Here is a 14,678-nt window from a genome sequence, read left to right on the forward strand (position 1 = left end):
TTTAAGGTTTGTATCTCTTTTTCATAGGGAAGTTGTAATAATTAAATGAGATAATATTAATACAACAAAGGTACTTAGTACAGAGCCTGCAAACATTAGTTTCAATTTTCAAGACTTTTGACTCAGGGTTGAATTATCAATCCTTAAACAGCAGTGATCTTCTGGTCTTTGGAAGTGACTGGATCTCCAGAGAGAATGGGAATAAAAAGGGTCTTGTAGGCAGAGAGTGGAAGAAGGATAAACTCAGAAACTGTCAAGTGGAGATTCTTAAAGTGCAGAAGAGACTTGAGAAGGAGGAAATGAACCTATATAACCCATCTAAAAACTCAGTCAGTTAGAGCCTCTGGGGGTCAATTGAAGTACTCTTAGAAAGGGAAAAATTATTTTTTATGATGATGTTTTTCCATTCTCTAGATTTCCTTGTTTCTAATAACATGCATTTTTGAAAACTATAACCTCTCTTGGGTAATCCCAAGAGAAAGGGACTCTAAGGATGAGGGAAACTAGAGTTAGGAGGTGAATATAATGTGACCCCCAGATGCAAAATGTTGGGAGCTCTGAGAGAGGTTACAATTTCAGTGGGGAATATTTTGTTTTGTTCCTTCTTATTTGAAATGACTTCCCTGGAACTGTTTATTTCTCAGAGAATCTTCACAAACATGAGTTGTTTTTTCCCACACTTCACCAACCTACAAAGATCATGTTACTGGGCATCACCCATATTCACTGCCTGCTGGCTGCCACCCGAACTTCAGCACACAACAAAGCTCCCATGAGGTTCTAGAGGGATGTCCCATAAACTAACTTGTAGCCCCTTTGAATTCTTCTTTCTGAGCCCTGTGTTGATGTACAATGCCTATGAAATCCTTTGGGGAAAAAAATTAACTATGCTGGCCAAAAAATATGGCACGAGTGTCTGTTTGCTTCCAGAGAGGCCATGGCCCATGCCGAGAGTGCAGGTTCACAATATCCCCACAGGTATTACCAACCCCACCACCCAGAAGTCAGAGAGTTGCATAAATAATGAAGCAAATTAAAGGCAAACAACAACACAGGACATATAACTGCAACATATTTACAGACGTGAATAAAAGCATTAAGACACAAAGGACACTTGCAAAGTGGTAAGAAAAAATACAAACACTCAGAAAAACTAGCAATGGGTGTGAACAGTTCATAAAAACAAAATCCAAATAATCAATAGACACATGGGAAAATCAAGCACAGTAGGGATCTAAGAAATGAAAATTAAAATATCAATGAGATACTACGTTTTCACCTTTTGTAACTGGCAGAGTGCTTAAACAGAGTCAGAGGTGGCTGAAAGCGAAAGTAAAGTGAAAGTTGCTCAGTTGTATCCAACTCTTTGCAACCCCATGGACTATACAGTCCATGGCATTCTCCAGGCCAAAATGCAGAAGTGGATAGAATACAATAAAACATGGATTTTCATACACTACTCATGGGAGTACAGATTGACCTAGAAAGCATATTCATATTTTGCACAACCAAGTTATAGTAATTAGTCTAAACTCTAATTGTATGGCAACCAGGACTTTCCTAAAACCCAGTCTGTGGCCAGAGCTTTTGTAGAAAATAAAAGGTTTATTTATATGCAGTCAGCCACATTAACAGTTTAGGTTTTAGCTCAATTTGAATGTGTGGTAGAACAGAAAGTAAGTTAACTGAAAGCAGAAAAAGCAGCAAAGCAGATTTCTTCTCAATCTCAGATGTACTCATGCTCAGCAACAGGTTACCAAATGGAGTATTGGAAGCAGTCATTCACTCTGAGCCTGGTCTAGAAGGCTGCAGAAGTGAGGCCCACAGGTACGAGGTGACCTACCTAGATGACCTCTGACACTGTATCCAGCTCTGAGGGTCATGATTATTCAGTTCAGTTCAGTTCATTTCATTTCAGTCACTCAGTTGTGTCTGACTTTGTGACCCCATGGACTGCAGCACGCCAGGCTTCCCTGTCCTTCACCAACCCCCGGACCTTGCTCAGACTCATGTCCATCAAGTCAGTGATGCCTCCAATCATCTCATCCTCTGTTGTCCCCTTCTCCTCTTGCCTTCAATCTTTCCCAGCATCAGGGTCTTTTCCAATGAGTCAGTTCTTCGCATCAGGTGGCCAAAGCATTGGAGTTTACCAGATTACTAGATTTGCAAAACAGGAGTGCCAGGCACATCACCTCTTCCTCAATTGTTTTCCTCTTACAGGGAGTCCTCAAACATTCTCAGCACAGTATCTGTCAGAATTGGTTGCAGTTTGATGAGGGAATTCCCCGGTGGTCAAGAATCTGCCCTTCTACTATAGGGGTCATGGGTTCAATTCCTAGTTGGGGAACTAAGATCGCACAGACCACGCAATGTGGCGAAAAAAAAAATTGGTTGTAGTTATAGATTCTCCTATGTCTTAATGGATCTTGTGGCTGCTAGCAGTTGATGGGAGTGGTGCTCACAGAAGTGCTAAGTTCTGCTTCTGAAGAACACAAAGGATGCTCTTTCCATATTAAAGTGCCACTGGCATTGAGTAAGTAGTATCTCATGGGCAGGTTCCAATAACCTGCAGGGCTCAGCCCCCGGTTAGCTCCTCTGCTTCACAGTTCAAGGAGATTTACCAGATTAGAGGTACTACCATTTTGGTTAAATTCACCTGGTTTGTGGTTTCTGACAGGCAGAAGAGGTGGCTGCTACAAGGCCATGTCAGGCAGGCTAGTCCTGCACAAGTTTCCTATATGTAGCAGTCAGGTTCACTCAAGAAAGATAACTTCTGGACATGCTATGGATAAAGAGCTTATGTTAGGAATTAGACCTTACACAACTGTGCCAAGAACTGGGGAGGTGTCACTGGAGATGAACTAGACGGGTCATTGGAGGATCAGAGTAAAATCATTACCCATTCATCTTGAACCGCCGGTAATGTTAGACGAGTCAGAGCTTGTAAGAAGATCTGAGAAGCTCCAGATCCAGTCACTTAACAGATCATAACAGAGGCCTTAAAGAGGTTTCTGGAAACCCATTGCCTTTGAGTGCCCATAGCCAAGCATTCATTTGAGGTCCAGGGGTTACTGTTGGTCCCAGGGCCAGCTTTTGGTGAAATATGCTTACCAAGGAAAACAAGGACAAACTAAGACCCGGTGATCCTCAGCATCTAGCCATCACTTTATCTGATCATGAAGACTTTCACTCCAACATTAAGAACTGCTACTTCACTTCTTCGGGCCAAATCCCAAAACACACAAAGAAGAGTATTCTGGAAAACAGGACCCACCTTTACCAGTTAAGGATTATTTTAGGAATAATGCGTGTATTTTAGAAACTGAAACTTACACAATTGTGGGAGGAAGTGTGACCCAAGCTGACAATACCACAATCCAGCCACCTTTATGGCAAAACATCTTTATTCTATATTTTTCATTATGCTTTCCTCTTTTATTCAGGAATTATTGGAAGTAGTTTTCAAATTTCGAATATGGGGAGGGACTTTTGTTTCTGGACATGATTGAGTAACATGTATTAGAACTACCTTCCATTATTAAAAAAAAAAACTATATAGTAGAAGAAAATTTATGAAGCAATGCTTTTCAGGCATTGGACAACAGACAGTATGTATTAGTTTACCAGGGTTGCCATAACAAAATACCATAGAATGAGTGGTTTAAACAAGACAAATTTATTTTCTCACAGCTCTGGAGGCTGGTACAAAAGTAATTGGACTGTGATTTTTAAATCACTGTAACTAAGCTCAAACATATCTCAAACATATCTTTATTAATCAAAATATGAACAATTACAATCAACACATTTTTGCCAGTGAGAAATAAGTTTGCTTATTCCTGTAGCATAAAAATCCATACCTTGGGATTCAACAAACTCTTGGAAAGCATTTTCTGTCTCCTGCTGGTTGTGGAAATGGTTTCTGTGCAAAAAGTTATCGAGATGCTTGAAGAAGTGATAGTCATTTGGCAAGAAGTCAGGTGAATATGGCAGATGAGGCAAAACTTCATAGCCCAATTTGTTCAACTTTTGAAGCATTGGTTGTGCTATGTGCTGTTGAGCATTGTCGTGGAGAAGAATCGGGCCCTTTCTGTTAACCAGCGCTAGCTGCTGGTGGTGTAGTTTTCAGTGCATCTCATTGATTTGCTGAGCTTACTTCTCAGATACAGTGGTTTTGCTGAGATTAGAAAGCTGTAGTGAATCAGACCAATAGCAGACCACCAAACAGTGACCGTGACCTTTTTTTTTGGTGTAAGTTTGGCTTTGAAAAGTGCTTTGGAGCTTCTTCTCAGCCCAGCCTCTGAGTTGGTGGTCATTGTTTATCATATAGAATCTGCTTTTCATTACACATCACAATCCAATGGAGAAATGGCTCTTTGTCGTTGCATAGAATAGAGAAGACGACACTTCAAAATAATGGTGTTTTTGACATGCAGTCCCCTCATAAGGCACCCACTTATCGAGCTTTTTCACCTTTTCAATTTGCTTCAAAGGCCAAACAACCATAGCATGGTTGATGCTGAGTTCTTCGGCAACTTCTCAGGTAGTTGTAAGAGGATCAGCTTAGATGATTCTCTCAATTGGTCGTTGTCAACTTCTGATGCTTGGCCACCATGCTCCTCATCTTCAAGGCTCTCGTCTCCTCTGCAAAACTTCTTGAACCACCACTGCACTGCAGGTTCTTTAGCAGTTCCTGAGCCACATGCAGCGTAAATGGAACAAGTCCCTATGTAGGGACTGAAATTCCTTCCCACTGAGACTTAGTGGAGGGAGGAGTCTTACAGCTGAGTGGCTGCATCACTGTGTGACACAGTGACAATACTAATTCAGTGTGCTTTGTTTCCTTCCAAAGCACATTCATTTGCCTTTTATGTGCTTATTGATCTTATCCAAGGCCACTTATGGAGCAGAGATAAAACTTAGGCTTGGATGCTGCTAATACCTATTAGAACCCTCATGACTATCCAGGGGTTTCCCTGGTGGCTCAGTGGTAAAGAACCCACCTACCAATGCAGGAGATATGGATTTGATCCCTGGGCCGAGAAGATCCCCTGGAGAAGGAAATGGCAACCCACTTCAGTATATTTGCCTGGGGAATCCCATGAACAGAGGAGACTGGTGGGCTACAGTCCATGTCATTACGAAGTGTCAGGCACGCGCTAGCAACTGAACAACAACAGCACTGTTTTCAAAGACCACATACCTAATTGTGGTATCAATGCTACTAAATCTGTTACTATAGCAACAACCACATATTATTGAACACTTCCTCTTTTTAAAGTTTTTAATTGGAGGAAAATTGCTTTGTAATGTTGTGTCGGTTTTTGCCGTACAACAACATGAATTAGCCATAATTATGCATACTGGACCTCCTTCCCCTCCCTGTGTCCCACCCCTTGGTCATCAAATTGCCAGGCTGGGCTCCTTGTGCTATAGATAGATAACTGATGAGCAACCTCTCACCAGTTATCTATTTTACACATGATAGTTTAAATATATTGATGCTACTTTCACCATTTGCCCCACTCTCTCCTTCCCCCACTGTGCCCACAACTCCATTCTCTACATCTGTGTCTCCCTTCCTTACCTGCATATAGGTTCAACAATACCATTTTTCCATGTTCCATATATATGTGTTAATATACAATATTTATTTTTCTACTTCTGACTTATTTCACTCTGTATAACAGGCTCTAGTTTCATCTACCTCACTAGAACTGACTCAAATTCATTCTTTTTTATGGCCGAGTAATAGTCCATTGTATGTATGTACCACAGCTTCTTTACCCACTCATTTGTAGATGGACATCTAGGTTGCTTCCGTGTCCTGGCTATTGTATAGTGTTGCAATTAGCATTGGGGTACCTGTATCTTTTAGAATTGTGGCGTTCTCAGGGTATATGCCCAGTAGTGGGATTGCTGAGTCATATGATAGATTTATTCCTAGTATTTTAAGGAATCTCCATACTGTTTTCTGTAATGACTGTATCAGTTTATATTCCCAACAACAGTGTAGGAGGGTTTCCTTTCTCCACATCCTATCCAGCATTTATTGTTTGTAGATTTTTTTGATGGTGGCCATTCTGACTGGTGTGAGGTAATACCCCACTGTAATTTTGATTTGCCTTTCTCTAATTATTAGGGATGTTGAGCAGCTTTTTATGTGAACATTTACTCTTATCAGATGCTACACTGGGTGCTATACATAATGTAATTAATCCTCAGGACAAGGTAGGTAAGTCACTTGATTTGTCAGCAGACACAGAGAGTTTAAGAGAATTAAATGACTTATTCATACATAGCAAATAAATTGTGTAGTAGGAATTTGAACTTGGATCTTCTAGATTCCAAGTCATTCTACTGTGGCATCTCTGTTGCAATACTGATTTACAGGGTATGTATAGTCAGAGGATAGAGTGTCTGCAAGGCTGGGTGTAGGACCCAGGTGGTCAGAGGCCAGGACAGAGGCACAGTCTTCCTTGGACCCACTGGAAAGTTGCTCCCCAGCAACGTACCCTCTTGGGTCCTATTGGTATTCTAGAAAAGAAAAGCATCAGACTAGGTTGGCTTCATTAACTGCTACAGTTATCTATTTTACACATGATGCCACTCTTTCTTGTGCAACACAGAAGGCAAAAGACCAGACAGCCAGACAGACTGGTGGCTGAGTGCAGCCTCGCTGGAAAGGAGCCTGTTTCGTGGGTGGGAGGCAATGACCAACTGTGAGAGATGATCTAGCCCTTCAAGGTAAAATTCAAATTCTGAAGGGTGTAGTGATGAAGGTGAAATTCAGGGCAAGGTGAAGTACAGCTTGGGCACTGGGGGACTTAAGGCCACTGCGGAACACTTTTACCTTGGTAGAGGTCGGTGATGAATCCAGGTCAAGTGACACTTAGTGGTAAAAGGGTATCTGTCTGTAGGAGGATGGCCTGAGCCACTGCATGGGAACTGAGCACAGAACTGGATGAGTCCTGGTATCGGAGGGATTCTAGAAAGAGCATGTCATCTTAAAACAGGTCCCCAAGGCAAAGACCAAAAAAGTCATGTTAGTATCCATATAACTGGAAGATGAAGTTGGACAAACCAGCAGCTGAGCATGCCTGGATGTTATCTCAGAGTAATAGGCCGGAATGCTTAGGTCCCCAGAGAAATGGCTCATTTATCCAGGTAAGATGGATTTTAGGGCTAAAAAGTATCAATGATAGTGCTTGTTCCCAACTATGGGGAGAGAGTAGGCTAGCCAAGGGTGGGATTGGATAGGGTGATCGCATACCCTAGTTTTCATGAGACAGTTATGGTTTCTGCCTATTATAGATCAATTAATTCCTATAATTAGTTAAAACCCTCCCTTTCACTCTCAAAATGTGTCTGAATTTGGACATTGTATGGTTTCAGAGATTAGAAGGCCATGGACCTGGTAGATACCTGATATGGGGCAGCCCTGCCCGTGGAACATGCAGTAGATATTGTGTAATATACTCATAAATTTAAAAAAGTTTTAATTGAAATAAAGAATCAAAAATTTTATATGGAGTCACAAAAATTTCTGAATTGCCAAAGGAATATTGAGAAAAAGACCAAAACTGGAGATACTACACTCTCTGACTTCAGACTATATATGAAGAAGATAAAAGTACTAATTCTGAAAGATACATGAAACCAATTTTTTATAGCAGTATTATTTATAATATTCAAGATACAGTCGTAGATCTTGATATATTTTTTCTCTTGATAATTTGTTCCCTTCTCTGGATATGGTTCTGAAGCCCCAGAAAATACATGCCTCTCTTTCTTTTGCAACACAGAAAACAAAAGACTAGACAACCGGAGAGCCTGGTGGCTGAATGCTGACTCCACTCCTTCCTAGCCGTACAGCCTTGTGCAAATCACTTTCCCTCTCTGAGCTTCATTTTCATCCTATTTAGAATGGAAAGCAGTGCTATGAGTGTTAAAAAGGTACCTGTAAGATGCTTAGCACAGGTTATGGTACACAGAAGGGGCTCAGTCAGTGGTATATGTCTTCTGACAGCAAAAATTGAGCAATATTAAGGGCCAGCCCTGATCTCTGGTGTGACACCCAGACATCCTGTGGTAGGGACAGGAGCCTGGCAGCCTGCATCCACAGAGGAGGACCCCTGCCCAGGCCACACGTTTCTCTAGCTAGTGGGAGGAGACGCTGCCTGTGTGGTGGCAATTTCCTTCCTCCCTTAAAGAGAGTGTGCCTCATGAATATGACATTCTTGGGATTTCAAGCAGAGATTTACTGCTCAAGAGGGGAGTGCACCTCCTTAAACAGGTAAACAAGTAAGGAGGTTTGTCTAATGTGACAGGCAGTGCTGTGTCAACTGTTTAGTGTTGTTGCCTCACTGAATCCCAATCCGGGTTCAAATCTCCATTTGGTCTCTATTAGAAAATCGGGCAGCAACTGGGCTGCTTCTGAGGTGCTGCTTGAGTAAGCTCCAGTAAGGGCCACCATCACCCCATTAAGGCTCAGCTGCAGGACTGGGTCGTCTTTGCATCTCAAGATCTAGCCCTCTTCCCAGTCCTGGCCACCCCAGACCCATTGCTACTTGTGGCATGGACTGAGCAGGGCTGGGTTTCCCTTGGCTCCAAATGGGGCATTGTGAGGCTGCCTTGGGAAACCCAGCAGATGCTTACTTAAGCAGACTTCTCTCTATCTTGTCTCAGGGGCAAGCCTGCGGGCAAGCACTCCTCATGAGCAAAGCCCAGGTTTCCCCAGTCTTTCTGCGTGACCCAGCAAATCCCCAACCAGCTGATATGTGAACTCCATACCCTCTTACTTTGCCATCTTGGTCTCCTCCCGTCAAAGACTATTCTTTCTTCATGTTTATTTATTTCCATTTTCTGTTGTGATCCCCCATCTATCCACTCATTATGTCCATATTTTCCTTTAACAATTCTTTAGTGTGTTTATTAGAGAAGCTGTTTTAAAGTTTTTCTGTTAATTTCAATGTCCACATCATTTCTGTGTGTTTCTGTTGACTGTTTTTTCTCTGATTCTGAGTTACTTTCTCCTGCTTCTTTATATGTCTAGTAAAATTTGATTTTTTGTAGGGCATTATTTCAACTTAAAAGATGCTACAGAGTTGATAGTCTACATTTTGTTGTTTCCCTTCAAAAAATGTTGAAGTATATCTGACAGAGCGCTAACTTATTGTCATATCAGTTGGATCCTATTGAGACTTTGCTTTTGGCTCTCACAGTAAATCAGGAGTAACAAGGACTGAATAGCTCTACTCCTGAGATAGAGTTATTTTGGGAGCCTGGAGTATATAGTGAGTTATCTCCACTTTGGATGACAAGTTCAGTGTCCCCCTGCATGGTACAAGCACCTGAATTTTCATTCACTTCACAGACCCAAGTAGTTGTTTCTTCCATGTCTCATTTCACCCTGTGTGTATGCATGTCAGTGACTGGCTAATGGCTGAAGGAGGCCTCTATGTAAATTTCTGGAGTCCCTTTTCTGTAAAGTTTCTTCTTCTCTCAAACCTGTGTTTCACAACTTCCTCACTGTCTCAACAGTGCACAGTTCTGATCTCTGTTTCACCCAGTATAGGGATTGCTGCTCTCTGCTTGGTTTCCACTTGCTTGTGGCCCCTTACTCGTGGTACTCGTGGCCAAAAATCTCTTCTGCATATCTCCTTTTTTACAAGAATTACTGTCTTTCTCTGTGTTTTGGACTGAACTGTGTCTGCTCCCTACTGCTCCAATTTCACATGTTGAAGGCCTAGCCATTCAGTATCTCAGAATGTAACCATGTTTGGATATAAGCACTTCTAAGAAATGATTTAAAGGATTCAAGCAAGGCCTCAGGAATACACGAACCATGAACTTCCAGATGTTCAAGCTAGTTTTAGAAAAGGCAGAAGAACCAGAGATCAAATTGCCAACATCCGATGGATCATGGAAAAAGCAAGAGAGTTCCAGAAAAACATCTATTTCTGCTTTATTGACTGCCAAAGCCTTGACTGTGTGGATCACAATAAACTGTGGAAAATTCTGAAAGAGATGGGAATACAAGACCACTTGACCTGCCTCTTGAGAAACCTATATACAGGTCAGGAAGCAACAGTTAGAACTGGACACGGAACAACAGACTGGTTCCAAATAGGAAAAGGAGTATGTCAAGGCTGTATATTGTCACCCTGCTTATTTAACTTATATGCAGAGTACATCGTGAGAAACACTGGGCTGGAAGAAACACAAGCTGGAATCAAGATTGCCAGGAGAAATATCAACAACCTCAGATAGCAGATGACACCACCCTTATGGCAGAAAGTGAAGAGGAACTCAAAAGCCTCTTGATGAAAGTGAAAGAGGAGAGTGAAAAAGTTGGCTTAAAGCTCAACATTCAGAAAACGAAGATCATGGCATCTGGTCCCATCACTTCATGAGAAATAGATGGGTAAAAAGTGGAAACACTGTCAAACTTTATTTTTTGGGCTCCAAAATCACTGCAGATGGTGATTGCAGCCATGAAATTAAAAGACGCTTACTCCTTGGAAGGAAAGTTATGACCAACCTAGATAGCATATTCAAAAGCAGAGACAATACTTTGCCAACAAAGGTCCATCTAGTCAAGGCTATGGTTTTTCCAGTGGTCATGAATGGACGTGAGAGTTGAACTGTAAAGAAAGCTGAGTGCCAAAGAATTGATGCTTTTGAACTGTGGTGTTGGAGAAGACTCTTGAGAGTCCCTTGGACTGCAAGGAGATCCAGTCTATCGTAAAGGAGATCAGTCCTGAGTGGTCATTGGAAGGACTGATGCTGAAGCTGAAACTCCAATACTTTGGTCACCTCATGTGAAGAGTTGACTCATTGGAAAAGGCCCTGATGCTGGGAGGGATTAGGGGCAGGAGAAGAAGGGGATGACAGAGGATGAGATGGCTGGATGGCATCACCGATCCGATAGACATGAGTTTGGATAAACTCCGGGAGTTAGTAATGGACTTGGAGGCCTGGCGTGCTGCAATTCATGGGGTTGCAAAGAGTTGGCATGACTGGAGTGACTGAACTGAACTGAACTGAACTGAAGAAATGATTAAATCAAATTGAGGACTTGACTGCGGACTCTCAAAGGCAACAGGTTCCCAACGAGCTTTTTAAGTGTTCCCCTGTTATGGCCTGTTAAATGACTGGATCTGGGGCTTCTCAGATCTTCCTGTAAACTCTGACTTCTCTACCTTTGCCCAGTGATTCATGATGAATGAATAGTGATTTTACTCTGATCCTCCAATGCCCCTTCCAGGTCTTTACTTCCCCAGTTCTTGGGACAGTTGTGTAAGGTGTAATTCTTAAAGTAGATTTTTTTTTTTTACCCATAGCATGTGCAGTGGCTATCTTTTTAAGGGAACACTGACTGTTACATATAGTAAGCCTATGCAGGGCTAGCCTGCTTGGCATGGCCTTGTAGCAGCCACTCTTCTGTCTGGTGCAAACCTTGGACCACCTGAATTTAACCAAAATGGTAGTACTTCTGATCTTGCAAAGCTTCTTGGACTCTGAACTGCTGCTGCTGCTGCTGCTAAGTCGCCTCAGTCGTGTCTGACTCTATGCGACCCCATAGACGGCAGCCCACCAGGCTCCGCCATTCCTCGGATTCTCCAGGGAAGAATACTGGAGTGGGTTGCCATTTCCTTCTCCAATGCATGGAAGTGAAAAGTGAAAGTGAAGTCGCTCAGTTGTGTCCAACTCTTCGCAACCTCATGTACTGCAGCCCACCAGGCTCCTCTGTCCATGGGATTCTCCAGGCAAGAGTACTGGAGTGGGGTGCCATTGCCTTCTCCGGGACTCTGAACTAGAGGAGCTAATTGGGAGCTGGTCCTTGCAGGTCACTGGAGCCTGACTATCAGATACTACTTACTCAGTACCAGTGACACTTTAATGTGGGGACAGCATCTGTTGTGTTCATCAGAAGCAGAACCTAGCACTTTCTGTGATCACCACTCCCATCACCTGCTAGTAGCCAGGAGATAATTACGCACCCTATTAGAGAAACAGAGGAATCTATAACTGCAACCAGTTTTGATAGGTACCACTCTGGGAACAGGTGAGGACTCTCTGTAAGAGGAAAGTAATGGAGGAAGGGTGATGTGCCTGGTGCTCCTGCTCTGCAGATCTCTAGTAATCCTGACCCTCAGAGCTGGAGACAGTGTTAGAGGTCACCCAGGTAGGTCTCCTGGGCTCTGTGGGCCTCATCTCTGCAGACTTCTTGAGCGAGTTCAGAGTGAATGACTGTTTCCACGACTCCATTTGGTAGCCTTCTGGTGAGTATGAGTATATCTGGGATTGAGTTGAAATCTAATTTGCTGATTTTTCAGCAATCAGTTGACTTTTTGTTTGACCTCACATTCAAACTGAGTTGAACTTAGACTATAATCATGGCTGACTGCATAGAAATAAACTTTTTTTTTCTTCCCTGCAATGCTCTGGCCACAGACTGGGCCTTGGGAAAGTCCTGGCTGCCATACAATCAGGGACTCAGCTAATTACTATCGCATGGTTGTGTGAAATATGCATATGCTTTTTAGGTCAACCTGTACTCCCATTGTGTTATGTTAGTCGCTCAGTTGTCTCTGACTCTTTGCGACTGCATGGACTGCAGTCCACCAGGCTCCTCTGTCCATGGTATTTTCCAGGCAAGAATAGTGGAGTGGGTTGCCCTTTCCTTCTCCAGGGGATTTTCCCCAAGCAGGGATTGAACTTGTGTCTCTGCGCTTGTGCATTGGCAGGCAGATTCTATACCACTGTGCCACCTGGGAAGCCCTATTTAAGTGAAGTGGAAGTCACTCAGTCATGTCTGACTCTTTGCGACCCCATGGACTGTACAGTCCATGGAGTTCTCCAGACCAGAATAATGAAGTGGGTAGCCTTTCCCTTCTCCAGGGGATCTTCCCAACCCAGATTCGAACCCAGGTCTCCTGCATTGCAGGTGGATTCTTTACCAACTGAGCTATCAGGGAAGCTCATACTCCAATTAGCAATGTATAAAAATCAGTGTTTTATTGTTTTCTGTCCACCTCTGGCTATTGTTTAAAAATTCTTCCAGTTTGTAAAGGTGAAAAAGCGGTATCTCATTGGTATTTTAATTTGCATTTCTTTGGTGCCTATAGTGGTGTGATTTTCCCATATGTTTATTATTACTTGGGTATCTTTTAAATAATGTGTTCATATCTGTTTCCAATTTTCCTGAGTATCTGTATTTTTTTTTTTTACCAATTTGTTAGAGCCCTCTGTGTTAATGCTTTTCTTCACATGTCTGTAAATATTTTGAGCTTTATGCCCTGTCTGGTTATTTTCCCATAATTCTGCTTTATTATTTATGCAGTACTCTGGCTCCTGGACAGCAGGGTTAAGTAATATCTTTAGGGACATTGTGAACTTGCACCCTTGGCATGGAACCTGGCCTCTCATGGAAGGGACGGACATTCATATTATATTTTTTGGCCAGCCTAGCTGATTTTTTTCTGTAAAGTGTTTCATAGGCAATGTACATTAGCAAGAAGCTAGGAAAACAGAACCCAAAGGGTCTGCATGTTAGTTTACGGGACATGTTTCTAGAACCACATGGGAATTGCTTTGTTGGTTGGTAAAGTTCCTGTGACAGCAAGTAGTCAGTAAATACGGGTGATGCCCAGACTGGTGAAGCCTGGGGGACAAAGCAATCATGTTTGTAAACATTCTATGAAAAATAAACATATTTCCAGAGAAAATCTCTTTAAAAAAATGGGAGCTGAGCAAAAACCTCCCCACTTAATTTTTAACTGAACTCCCTTTTTTTCATTGATACATTATAGCTGTTCCTCCTCTCTAATTTCCTACATCCTTAAGGGGACAGAATCCCTTTTCCTTGAGATTACCTAAGAGAAGCTATAGTTTTGAAAAATGGACATTATTAGAAATAAGGAGAAAAGGGAAATCAAGAGGTATAAATCTACAAAAGAACAGAAAAAAAAATGATCATAAAAGAGAATTTTCAGTTATCTAAGATAACTTCAACTGACCCCAGATGCTCTAACTGGCACAGTTTGTAGATGGGTTATATAGGTTAATTTCCTTTTTCCTCAAGTCCCTCTGCACCTTAAGAATCTCCACTTTACAGTTTCTGAGTTTCTTCTTCTTCCATTCTTCCCCACCACCAGCTTCCCCCCCCCACCACCACGCCCCCACTTTTCTCTTTAGGGATCCAGCAACTTCCACAGGTCAGGAAGATCATTGCCATTTAAGGATTGATAATTCATTGCTAGTAAAATTAACATTTGCCAAAAGAAATTATCTATGCCATGCTCTGTACATTTTGTGTAATATCTCATTTAATCATTGCAATTTCTCTCTGAGGAGAGATACAAACCTTTGAGGAGTTAAATGTGTTGCAAGAATTCACATGCCTAGTAACTGGTAAATCCAAGTCTCTCATCTTCGTCTGTCTGGCACTAGAGTCCAGGCTCTTAACAACTGTGTTGGATCTTCCCAGTCATATTTGTCTCAGACTACAATGCCATAGAAAATGCTGATGATCAAGCACCTTGTTCTCTCCCACTGGGCCGGGCTGAAGAGTTAGTTTTATGAAGACCATCTCTTCAGGACTGGTAGAAGAGTCTTCGGGTCGAGTGTGCACCCTGAATTGTATGGCTCCCCACATCTTCATCTTTAGAGAG

The sequence above is a fragment of the Budorcas taxicolor genome, chromosome 3 (assembly GCF_023091745.1).
Source record: "Budorcas taxicolor isolate Tak-1 chromosome 3, Takin1.1, whole genome shotgun sequence".
Taxonomy (NCBI): domain Eukaryota; kingdom Metazoa; phylum Chordata; class Mammalia; order Artiodactyla; family Bovidae; genus Budorcas; species Budorcas taxicolor.